The sequence below is a fragment of the Octopus sinensis genome, linkage group LG9 (genome assembly GCF_006345805.1).
Source record: "Octopus sinensis linkage group LG9, ASM634580v1, whole genome shotgun sequence".
Taxonomy (NCBI): domain Eukaryota; kingdom Metazoa; phylum Mollusca; class Cephalopoda; order Octopoda; family Octopodidae; genus Octopus; species Octopus sinensis.
In genome coordinates, this window is record NC_043005.1 from 34786983 (window position 1) to 34800908 (window position 13926).

The 13926-nt window shown below is 33.9% G+C and overlaps 1 protein-coding gene across 1 annotated transcript in view; it reads right to left on the reverse strand.

Annotated features, from left to right (window-relative positions):
• The window catches only part of LOC115215515 (ubiquitin-like modifier-activating enzyme 6), a 393428-nt gene that overhangs the window by 231455 nt on the left and 148047 nt on the right, over positions 1 to 13926 (reverse strand). The gene's annotated exons all lie outside the window — the stretch shown is intronic.

The window sequence follows — 13926 nt, forward strand, 5'->3', positions numbered from 1 at the left end:
TGAAATTTGGAGGGAGGGGACTTGACAATTACATCAGCCCCAGTCTTTCAGTGATATTTAATTTATCGACCCAAAAGGATGAAAGGCAAAGTCGACCTTGGAAGAATGTGAACTCAGAACACAGTGGCAGACAAAATACTGCTAAGCATTTTCCTCGGCATGCTAATGATTCTGCCAGCTCACAACCTTGCCATATATAATATATACATACTTAAGTGAAAGGTGGATTGAATGATGCATGTGTACAAACAGCTATATTCTGCGGTAGTGAAACTATGGTTGAGGACATGCATAGACTAGAGAAAAACAAAGGTCAGTATGCTCCAATAGATGTGTAGCATCACTGTGCATGAACAACAAAATTGCTAACTATATTCAAAATTAATCTTAAGTCATAGGTGGTGTACTTCATCAGATATATTGCTAAACATAATATATATACATGCATACAGACTAGCTCCAATGAATTTCATAGTAGTTAAACTTCCTCCTCATCATCATCATCGTTTAACATCCGTTCTCCATGCTAGCATGTGTTGGATGGTTCGACCGGGGATCTGGGAAGCCAGAAGGCTGCACCAGGCTCCAGTCTTATCTGGCAATGTTTCTACAGCTGGATGCCGTTCCTAACGCCAACCACTCCGTGAGTGTAGTGGGTGCTTTTTACGTGCCACCTGCACAGGTGCCAGGCAAGGCTGGCAACAGCCACGGTCGGATTGGTGTATTTTATGTGCCAATCACTCATTTCACACATTTTTATATCTCATCATCAAGCAACCTCAGTTTCCAAATTGCAATTTCATTTTATGAAGACTAGTGTGATAAATTTCTAACAGCTGCTGGGTTTATTTCTAGTTTGAAAAAAATTTCAACAAGATATTGGCAACTCTTACTTGTTTATTTTATTAAATGATTCAATCTGTCTGATAGATTGACTGGCTTCTGATGAAAAATATTTTAGTTTTCAATTCTGTTGTCTTTTCTCCAACCAGTGTTATTATCATCATCAGTGCTTCTAAATTATACTTGCAAGAAATTTTTTTCCATTCAGTTATTTCACATTCTTAATGCGTAGTTATCATCTTGAGTGGTTTAAACCTTTTCACTGATATCTACGTCTACTTCACTGTCACTGAAATATTTTACTTCGATCTTTTAATATTTAACCTGAAAAATTACTCAAATACTACTTTGGGTGAACAGAAATAAAAATGAAAACTTTCAATGGTAAAACCTCAACTTCCATTGCATATACAATATTGTACAATATTATATATTGTATGTACAACTTCCACTGTATACACAATAACTCATTCGCATAATGTTCTTACTGAGCTTACAGTTGATACAATGATACTTGTAATTGGATGAGTCCAATCCATTTCAACTACATATGTCCTATAAGAAATTACTGACAAGGCTAACTCAAGAACAAGTGCTACTATTCTCTATGAATCCAAGACATAGATACTAATCCTTTTTAGATCAATTTTCATTTGGTAAAGGAAGAGACACATACCCTTTTCTAGGCAAGTTAGCCATCAGATTAATTTCACATAAAAGCTATGCCTTCTCCAGTCATTTCTAAGATCTGGTACCTATATGTAAAATCATAATTCACTGAAGCTGTTTGGAGTTACTGAAGCTGTTTGGAGTATCTACCAAAGATCAGAATTATTCCCACATTACATTTTTCTATTTAAGTTGTCAGATTTCAAAGTTCTTTCCCTTACCTGCCTTGATAAAACTTGTCATGTTAATGATCTTTTCTTATTATTACATGAGTAATTTCAAGTGATTAAAAATAACTTTTGGCTCACATCTGTCTGCTCCTAACTATGCCCCTCAATAGACTAGTCTTAGTCTCAGAGAAATTTATGAAAATTTGTTACTGTACAGAAATTGAGTATACTCAGCCCTATGCATGTGCACTTAAGATACAGGAACAAAGTTAACTCATTTCTGATAGAAGTGTATTTTCTGGAATTCTCCACATTTTATATGACATAGTGCAAAACTGATTCACATATGATTAGGATATTACACCATCAGCATTCATGCAAAAACTTTAATCAACACAGTGAAGGTTAAAGACAAAAGCTCTTGTTTTGATTCATGAAAGGGATAATTAATCATGTATACATGAAAATAGAAAAATTAAATGAAACAACAGTGCATACTCTGTTCAAGAATAGGTACACTGTGTTCCTACATGTTACAAGAGGCAACTAAAAGGATTGTAACAGGAAGGGCATACAGCTGTAAAAAATACTGGCTCAAAAAAACTATCTAACCCATGCTAACATGGAAAAGTAGATGTATGATGATGATGATGATGATGATGGTGGTGGTGACAATAGTTATAATGATGTCTTAAGAATAGTGGTAAATTGCATTGTTAGTACTTTGAAGATGCTTTGCTACTCAATTAGCAGAAACTATATTCATTAAGATTAAACCCAAGCCCTAGAGTAACATGGTTCAAATTCTGTAAAACAACCTTACAGCTAAATATCTCTATGATTTATAAGACAGTTATCAGACCCAGCTGTCAAATAGACCTGTGATTAGAAGGTATTTCAGCTGACAATCCCAACTTTTTGGCTTTTAAACATGGTGTATCTCTAGAAATCAGAGCACCTAATATGTTTTTCTCTTTCTTTTAAAAAAAGGTTATAGGTTGCAATTTCTAACATATTGAGTGACCATGTACAGACACCCTCATTGAGTGAAAGTAAGTTAGTTAAGGAGTAAAAGACTAACTGAATGTGTGGTGTACTGTTTCACTGTTTTGTAGAACTTCTGGTCAGAGATGTTATTGTATAATATAACCTGAAATAAGTTAATATTCTAGCAAAGATTGAATAGACATTTTTCTCACTGATTTCAGAAAACAAAAACTGAAATAAATTTCAACTTTAATAAAAAATTTTTTAAATGGTTAGAAATTTTAAATAAATCTCATAAAATTGAGAGAAAGAATATGGGTTGGGTTAGGATGAAATGGCAGAATTATTTCAGCATGTTTTTGATCATTTTCCAAAGGATTCTTCATAGAATCACCTCCCAACAAGAATGATACACAATCCTGGAATATTCTACAGAGAATTGCTTTATTGCCAAATATAAGACTTGAATTTGGTTTAGTAAAATATTTTAGAATGCAGCTGGAGGTTGTAACTCTGTATGGCATCTTGGATGATGGCTAGAGATAGATAGTTAGATAGACACATAGAAATGGAAAGCGGGGGAAGAGAATGCACTTATAAATGGAATTAATTGAACTAATGGAAGAGTTTGAGCGAGAGGAGGAGGTGAGAATAGCGAGAGGAGGAGTGTGAATAAGTAATAAGGCCCTGTGAAGGAAGTGTAAATACACCTTAAGAATTGTCACATTATATAGTTTGGCTTCATGTTAGTGAAAATTAACTGGTAGAGAACTGGTCAGAAAGCCTCTCTACAATTACATAATCTGCTAGAAACAACAGCTAAACTCCTTCAAGTAATATCGTATTGTTTTAAAGTGACATGTAGTCCTAAACAGGATGGTCATGGATAAAACACTATTGATTATGGACCTGATCACTACTTCACAGTTGACAAAGGTCGTCATAGCAATAGCAGGAAGTTGTACACTAGTTTGGTTCCAAAGTTGATAATACCAAACATAATAGTAATTATATATTCTGTTATTCTTTTACTGATTTTAGCCAGAGGTTGTAGCCATGCTGTGGTACCATTAAATTTGGAAGAAAAAAAAGCAGTTTGACAGAGCAAACAAGAAAAGGGAAATAAATGAAAGACAGAAACACAAGATTTAGATATCTGGAAGATGAGGTGGGGGTATAGAGATAATAGAGGAAGCCAAAAAGTAGACATTAAATATATAAAAATACATATCAAATAAGGTATTCAGCTTTTTGAAAATTTATTTCACAATTTTCTTTATATATATATATATATATATATATATATATATATAGAGAGAGAGAGAGAGAGAGAGAGAGGAGAGAGAGAGAGAGTGAGTATGTGCACACTTGCTTCAAAGAAAAGCTAAAAGAAGACAATATTCTGACATACTTATAGAGCTCTTTATGTATCTTATGTCAGCATGTTAGTGTATGTCATTCATCAATACACCTCTGTGCATGGTTGATGTACATCAATGTACATAGGGAGAGATAACAGTGATAGAGTCTTCACATTCGGTATAATTTCCTTTATTCAAGAATAAACCAGGAAGAAAGGATGGCTAAGAATTGTCAGATGGAATCAGACATTCCTGACACATTTAGCAAAGTCTCTTCTAGAAATGGGATTAGTAGAGAAGATAAAAAATATCCAATAAAACCAAGTTAATATTGGAGAATAAAAGATCAAAGGATTCCAGAACATTCAGTCCATATTCTGCAGAAAAGAGAATTTTACTACAATGACAAGATAATTTTTCATGTGGAATTTTTTATTTTTACTGATTTATCTTCTATTTATTTTTATATCATGGCAAAGCTGGAGAGAATCTGGCTAGGTTCAAAACTAAGAAGTAATAGAAGGCTGTGCATCCTCAACAAATCATTAATATCTATGTCATATGATGAAAGAATACGGTAGGTAAAGAAAGAAATAAAAGGAACATTAAGGCAATTCATTGGCTTTTACTAACAGTTAAAGGTTCGACCTTTGTGGGGTGGGGTTTTATTTCCGTGGAGTTAAACATTCCAGTTTTGCAAGTTTGAATATGATATTCAATACGCCATTACATATACCTGGTTATGTCATTTGGTACACCACCTGAATTATTTTATATATAAATCATTACCTTGATTAATGTTAATTACTTAACCATGGCTTCAAGATTTTTGCAATTAAAGTTGGATGAAAACAGTAAAACATTATAGCTGTTTGAACTCATCAACTGGCAAATAATTTCTTTTGATCAATTTAGATCAAATGCTATATTATCAATTTGGAGAATTTTTTTACACTTATTAATTTTAAAATAGTGATAGTTATTTTATTAAATCAAAGAAGCATAGCATTTTCTGAAATTGTACTGAAGTTTTGTCACCAAATAGTCTTCTGAAATATAGGGATTGTAAAGAAAATCTTTTGGGTTGCATCAATGTGAACTGGTAATTAAGAGAATTCTCAAGTTTGAAAATTAAAAAAAATGCTAAACATAATATTTTTTTAAAGGATTCTTGAAAAACATCCTCAACGGGTGAATAAATATGCCCAAGTAAACAGAGTTCATAAATTTTCTCTGACAGAAAAATTCTTACATTAACTATTATTATTTGTCTAGCTTGTTGCAATTCTCTTCTTGCTAGCAGCAAGAAGAAAGTTATGAGAGGAGTCTTAGAGAAGCGCATATGATTTTAGAACTGTTTTGATTCTAGAACCACTACATCATATTTAATACCAGGTGTTCTCTATGACATTGAATGTGAGGCACATATTAAAATTAAGATAATAATATAGAATATTTATGAATTTCTCTTAACTAAGTTTAAAATTAAGTTTGTAAAGGAGCAGTAAAGTCAATTTAATATTGTATATTATGTATTATTTATTGATATATTATAAAACAGTCTGGGAAGATAAGAGTCAAAGCAAACCAGCACTTGATTTGAACTCAGCTAAATGAAATACTGAAGTATCTATTCTGGTGGTCTTTTGCTACAGCTGTCTATCTAATAATTGCTATCTTAAGATCATGAGCACGGATTTATTAAAAAAAGAAATAGGAACGTTTGATGTTCATGAACTCTCTTCTTGGGAATTAGCTGCATAACCTAAATGAATTCACCTCAAATGTGAAATGAAAAAGACTAGTCTCATTAGAAGTGATTGTTGAAGTTGCAGAGCACCACAGCCATGGTTATATCTAATATACCACTTGGTTTAACACCCACTACATATTGTTATGAAAGACTGAATAAAGTTCTAGCTACTGTGATAGCAAGCTGCACAATATATATATATGTGTGTGTGTGTGTGTGTGAACATACGTTCAGTTGAGAGGTGGTCAATTAAGAAACACTAGCAGCTGCAGCTATGTGACAACATTTAGCAAGTTCTCTGTAAGCTTGGAACAGGGATGTGAAGATAGGCAATGAAGAACTACATTTCACAAGACATCTAGCTGTGCATGACTTCTTCTCTGGACAAGTTGGCTTGCTAGGCTGGTCTGCAGTTTCCCTGCTGGCAATTTTGCTGTTGGAGCCCTATTGGTATCAAGAGACCATGTTATGCCACAATACCTAGAGTAGATCTAATCTACCACCACATCCTGTATATCTGGAGCCCAATGGTATTTACAATGACAGTGTTTTTACTTGAAGAAATAAATGCTATAAATCAAATTCTCAGTTTACTGTTAGAGACATTGACATGGTTTGTAAAATAAGGCTGGATCTATTAACCCTTTATTTCTGCCAAATGCAATGCTTATTTATTTACATTAATTTGAATTAGTCATACATTACCTTGTAGCTTTGAGCTTTTCAATGATATGACTGTTTATTTTTTAGAATAATATTGCAGGGTAAGTGTGTGAGGCTGGATGCGGCCAATTTGAAGATAAAACAAGATTATTTTGACTGGATATGCTAAAGGGTTAAAGTATTAATTTAGACATTGGGTTAGAAATAAGAAGATAACACAAAATTAGTTAATTTTCTGTTTTGTTCTTGTTTCAAACAACTGAGGTTAGAATTAAACTCAAAATCCATGAGAGTGTAAACCTTTTAGATGGCTATTTACAGTAAAACATTAAAAAAAAAAAGAACAATATTTCCTCTTTTTACATTTTTTAACTGTTTCAGCCCTGGACTGTGGCAATGCTACAGTACTGCCTTGAAGGGTCTTTTAGTCAAACAAATCGAGTCCAGAATTTAAGTTTTATTTTTAAGTCTGATACTCTATCAATCTTTTTTGCTGAACCACTAAATTATGGGGGTGTAAACAAACCAGCACTAGTTGTCAAGAAAACAGTAGGAGAGGTAAGAAAAACACATATACAAAGGCGCATACACACACACACACACACACACACAACAACAACAACAAACTTCCACTCAGTTTCCATTAACAAAGTTCACTCACAAAGCATTGGTCAGCTCAGGGCAATAGCAGAACAAATACTTGCCCAAGGTGCTGCGCAGTCAGATAGAAACCAAAATGCATGGCTACTTAATCACACAGCCATGCCTGTGTCATTTACAATAAAGCATAGAAATCCCCAATTATTTCATACAATATTTGTTCATATTTGTTTAACAGAAATAATAGCTAAAAAAAAAATTAATACAAAAATGTTTTGTTTATTGATTTATTTATTTTGTGTGTGTGTGTGTATACGCGTGCACATACTATTTTCTTAGGTGAATGCTGTACAATTTTAGCAAGTTGTAGGCAAGCTGAGTCTATGAATATTATGATTCCTGCTTGGAATCATTTCACTTAAATCAATAAAACTCTTGGGAAAGGATAATTTCCATTCCTCAATCTAATTAAAGAGAATTAAAAGAGTTATTCTTCATGGATGGATTTTACCAATTATGAAAAGTCAAACAGAAAATACAGACATTTAGTGTTTAATTATTTATCTCATTTGTGTGATTAATAATAATAATAAAGACGTCAAAGTTTGGCACAAGGTCAGCAAATCTAAGGGGATGAGAATTAGTCAACTGCATCAACCTCAGTGTTCAAATGGATGAAAGGCAGAGTCGACCTCAGCAAAATTTGAACTCAGAACATAAAGCCAGATGAAATGCTGCTAAGCACTTTTTGTCCAGCATGCTAATGATTCTGTCTGCTTGTTGTTGTTGTTATAATAATAATAATAATAATAACAACAACAATTGATGCAGTACCAGACAGTGGCTCTCATGGCTTCTGATCTTAACTGATTGGAAGTGTTATCATGTACATTGTTTTGTCTTAGTATAAAAGATGGGCTACAGCAAATATTCTGCACAATACCACAGATTTGCTTGTCAGTTGTTTGACCTTAACCAGTTGACCATGTCCCTTAGTGGCTGATGATATGTGCATCACTGATCATGAGCAGAAGTAGCCGGGGAGCATCATAGCCATGTGTTGAAAGGAATTCTTAGAGGTTTGGATAATTCACCTTTGGAAACATGGGTGGTTCATTCAACATCCTTAAACAATCCTTATTCAGGGACCTTTTGAGCGGGATGGGCTACTCAACCAGAAGAAAATTCTAACTGGGCCCCATACGCAAGGTCATGCGCTGTTTATCTTGATATGAGATCACCATGTTGCGCACATATGGTTGTGATGCATGTGCCTGGTGTACCCTTATCAGACGGGTAGTCATGATGTGTATACTGGGCTTCGTATATTTTACCCCAGTGTCACTTTGATGGCATGCACTGCTCTCTCACTCAATAATAATAATAATAATAATAATAATAGAGTATAAAGTTAGCAGCTGGTCTCATCTGATATATTTTCTGGTTCTGATAAAGTTAACTAAGTTATTTGCTACACAGTGATGGCTGTATGAAAAATATATGATAGCAATGTAACATTATCTAATATTACTATAAGGTCTCAAGTTTTTAAGGAATGATATGTTTCTCGCTGTGAGCTGTCTCTAAGTAGTAATATATCTGGTTTGTTTCTCACAGATGTATAATGTCCATGTTTTGATATTGTTGAGTATTTCTGTGCAAAGGTTTTGAGGCTTCTGTTCATGGCAGCTGTGAATGCTTTAAGTGGAAAATAGAAATTGTATATGGATAAGGAGACTGAAGGATGGTCACCAATGAAGAAGTGAACAAATAAACTGTTCTTGTGAAAAGAGAAAGAAAATGGATAGATAAGGAGGCCACATGTTGCTAATGTGAGAATCAGAACTTCATCAATATTGTGATGAAATGGCTTTATAGAAAACCTTTGATCTGGTGATAGCTAGAGGCAGAGCCATTATATAGTAAATTGTACCAGAATAAACACATGTTAAATTTATTTAATGACCAAGAAGTTTGCTTTCACAGATTTCAAGGTTTAGAGATTGTTGTCACGGTTGTGACCCTAAGAGAGAAGACCCTATGGACACATAACAAAGAAAATAGATTCAAGTTGGTACTAAACTTGATTTTTAACAATTATATCCATTGCCATAAGAAAATTAGAGAATTAGGGATAGCTGAGGAACAATTTTTTTTAACTTGTCCAACACTGACCAACTTCAGATCATTTTTGGTTCTATGATAAAAAAAAATGTGAATTTATGATAAAAGAAAAATTAAGCTTTTTATCTTTATAGCTCAGACAAAATCTTCCATTATACTGTTCTGTTTCAAACACCAACATTATGGTTTCTTTCCTCAAATTCCATGTATGAGTGGTTGAAGGAGAGGGTTAAAAAAAAACAACTTTAAAAATAAAAGAAGCTGTGTCTATTTGCAATGGATGCACAGCCATAATATCAATCCAGGTATGGATCTTGCTATGAAGTCACAATGGGAACACTGATGATTTTGATTTTGCCTGGGATTAGGCAAATGTGTCTGTTGATTGCAGGATATAATTCTTTTATTGTTTTGTTTCTTCAACTCAAATTGTTTTGATGCATCATGACACATTTTATGTCATACGGATTAATCTAAGCATTGACTTTCTCATAATGTCAAATTAAGCCGTAGAGACTTTAGTGATTCCAACTTATCCTTTTACCTAAGGACGCATCTTCCTTTACTGTTGTATCCCTCTACATGTTAAATATACAAAAGAATTTTTGGAATGCAGTCATTTTTCATTTGAACAACATTTTCTATACAACTGCACTGAATTCTCAGTACACCAACATAATAATAAAAAAATTAGCAAATCTCTTAAATCCTTCTGAACTCTTAATCATTTTTCAAAGATATCTGAAACTCATAGGTAAAGTATTTCATAAGACATATAGTCAAAAACGGATTAAGTTGCATACATAACATAATTGCTAAAAAACACCACAAAAGTTTTAGTAAATCAGTAGACTGCAGAAAATGGTAATGTTTAGTGTCGACCCAAAGTAATATAAATAATTCAAAAAGTGGAATAAATGTTATGCTGGGAGGAAGACAAAACAGACAGAACATTTCAGACGGAACCTTTTGGTGAAGAAAAGAAATGTCAGCTAGTATTGAAGAATAAATAAATTGAGATTAGGTGTTCCTTTCTTTCTTTCTTTCCATCCATCCATCCATGTGTGTGTGTGGGGGGGGGGTGCATGCACATGCATGTATATATATTTATACATATCTATGGTTATGCTTGTTGAGTAACAACTTGTGTAAATGGTACACACACACACATATATATATATATACACACACACACACAAACACATATTTTATATATAAAGTAACAAACTAAGGAAAAATATTCCTTCAAAGGGGCATGTAAAGCATCTATTTCACTGGTACATATACACACATATACACACACGTATACATACATATATATATATATGATTTTTTAATTAAAATTTATTACATTGTATTAAGTAATATGTATGTCCTAAACCTCTTTGCTTCATTGGACACAATAAAATGTGAAGATGGCTTTTTTCTTCCCTATGAAATGTTGTTTCTAAGAAACTCAACAATGAGGATGTTTGATTTGTATCTCTTGTCAGACCTTATATTAAAATATTAACACACACACAAAGTTTTATTGCTGTGGTAAAGTAATTTACATGTCTGACCTGTCAACTGCACGAAAAATAGAAACCTCATTAATTTCCTAATTATATTGTTGTTGTTGCCCTAGGTCTTATCAAAGTCACATGACATGTAGGTTAGTTAGCCCAACAACAACAAGGAACAATCTACAAGTCAGAGTTATGTGCTCATCTCAGGAGGATTATGTAATAATTTAACAAGTCATCCCATAAGTTCTGTCCAAATTTCCCTTTTTTAAAATTGAATGAAATTTAATAGTATTTTAGAATGTCTAATGGAATTAAAAATTATTTTTATGCATTTGTGTACATTTAAACTAATTAAATATTATTTTACAGAATAATAGAATTAAAATTTCTTTCATTAAAACCCTTTCTAACATGGAAGTATCCAAAGAGCATTTGAGGCACATAATGCTTTATGAGTTCAAAAAAGGAAACTCTGCAGCAGAAGCAACTTGAAACATACACTCAGTTTATGGGAAAGAATGCTTAAATGAAAGAACTTGCAGAAGATGGTTTGCAAAATTCAGAAGTGGAGATTTCAGCCTTGAAGATGAAGATCGAACAGGATGTCCAGTTGAGTTTGATGATAAGTTCCTTGAGGCATTACTTGAAGAAAATCCTGCATTATCACTTGAAGAATTGGCAATAAAGCTTAGTTCGAACCATACAACTGTTCATCGTCAACAACTTGGAAAGGTTCCTAAACTTGGAAAACGGGTGCCTCATGGATTGTTCAAAAGCAACAGAATATATATATATATATAAATACATATATATATATATATATATAATATATATATATATATATATATATATATAATATATATATATATATAAATAAATACATATATATACATATATACATACATACATATTTATATATATATACATAAATACATATATACATAAAGACATACACACACATATATATATATATATATATATATATATATATATATATATATATGGCACATAAAAAGCACCATCCGTTCGTGGCCGTTTGCCAGCTCTGTCTGGCACCAGTGCGGGTGGCACGTAAAAAGCACCCACTACACTCACGGAGTGGTTGGCGTTAGGAAGGGCATCCAGCCGTAGAAACACTGCCAGATTTGACTGGGCCTGATGAAGCCTTCTGGCTTCACAGACCCCAGTAGAACCGTCCAACCCATGCTAGCATGGAAAACGGACGCTAAATGATGATGATGATGATGATGATATATATATATATATAAATATTTATTATATATAATCCGTTCTGTGTGTGTGTGTGTCTTCTAGGATCTTGGGCATCCTCCATCCACTCAAATTTGATATGTAGATGCCGACGGTATCGGGACGTATATAAGTCTTAGAAAAATTACAAAAATCGATTCCAGGTGAGAATGCGATCGATAAACCCATGGGAAACCAGCATAAAATTTCTTCTTCCTCAGGTTTAGTACTATATCTTTGTCATACAGGAGTTTTCAGGAAATATTATCCAAATCTCAGTTTTGGAATATCTGGTTGTGCTCTAGATCACTGAATGAGTTGTTAGGTCACCATTCATAAAGAAAATGCTATTGTGAAAAATAATCAACTTTGGCTCTTTCTTAGTCAATGATTTTACATAATTAATATGGTAGACTAAAGGAATCCTATTTAAATCCAATTTCCTGTTTCTGCTGATTATATTTATTTATTAACATTATGTAAATTAGGTTTTTAATTACAAATTGGTATTGCATTGACTATACCTTTCAGGAAGTCTGAGCCTCATTCTTTTCCATCCACTCCACTTTTCATTCTGATGTTTCAAATTAAACCAATATAAGATGTCACTGTAATGATCATCTTCCTATCATTATTATTATTGTTGGTAGAATCAGTTGCTATAGAGATGATGTTCCAAGCAAAGCAGGTCAATGATTTGATTCCAATCATAAGCTGACATCTGTTAGTTCACTCAATGCTCATGGAAAACCTACCAACATACCAAATTCTTAACACCCCTGCTACTATATATAAATATATAATGTGTGTGTGTGTGTGTGTGTGTATGTGCATGTGTGTATATGTATCTCTCTCTCTCTCTCTCTCTATATATATATATATATATAAAAGAGAGTGGAGGTGCAATGGCCCAGCGGTTAGGGCAGCAGACTCGCAGTCATAAGATCGCGATTTTGATCCCCAGACTGAGCATTGTGAGTGTTTATTGTGCAAAAACACTTAAAGCTCCACGAGGCTCCAGCAGGGGTGGGTGGTGTGGTGAACCCTGTTGTACTTTTTCACTTTTTCTTCCTGTTTCTGTTGTACCTGTATTTCAAAGGGCCAGCCTTGTCACACTCTGTGTCACGCTGAATCTCCCCAAGAACTACGTTAAGGGTACACGCGTCTGTGGAATGCTCAGCCACTTGCATGTTAATTTTACAAGCAGACTGTTCCGTTGATTGGATCAACTGGAATCCTCATTGACATAACTAGTGGAGTGCTGTAGTAATATAAAAGAGAGATTCTGTCTGTTTGTGTGTGTGTTTGTCCCATAAAGTGAAAGTAAATGCTTCAAAGGAGGCAACACTAATTGTGCACATAATTTTGACGAACTGAATGGAGGCAAATATTCTCACTGGTTGTGGTAAACGTGACACTATCTTTGTTCCTCGCATACCAGTTATACCATCTTTTGCCATGAGCATTAATAAAAGTCAGGGCCAAACACTAAAAAGTTGCTGGGTTGCATCTTGAAGAACAAACACAAGTTCGTATATGAAATCCATCTTTATTTCTACTTCAATTATTACATGTTTTTCTCTTTTACAATACACAAATACAGGATGAGTAAACCTAAATCTGACTGACAGGGCACATCATTTGTAATCATCATCATCGTCATCATTTAACGTCCGCTTTCCATGCTAGCATGGGTTGGACAGTTCAACTGGGGTCTGGGAAGCCAGGAGGCTGCACCAGGCCCAGTCTGATCTGGCAGTGTTTCTACAGCTGGATGCCCTTCCTAATGCCAACCACTTCGTGAGTGTAGTGGGTGCTTTTTACGTGCCACCGGCACGGAAGCCAGTCAGGGCAGCACTGGCAATGGTCACGTTCGGATGGTTCTCTTGCGTGCCACAGGCACTGGTATCACAACTACAATTTCCATTGATTTTGATCAATTTCGATTTCATATTATTTATAATTTATATATATATATATATATATATATATATATAACT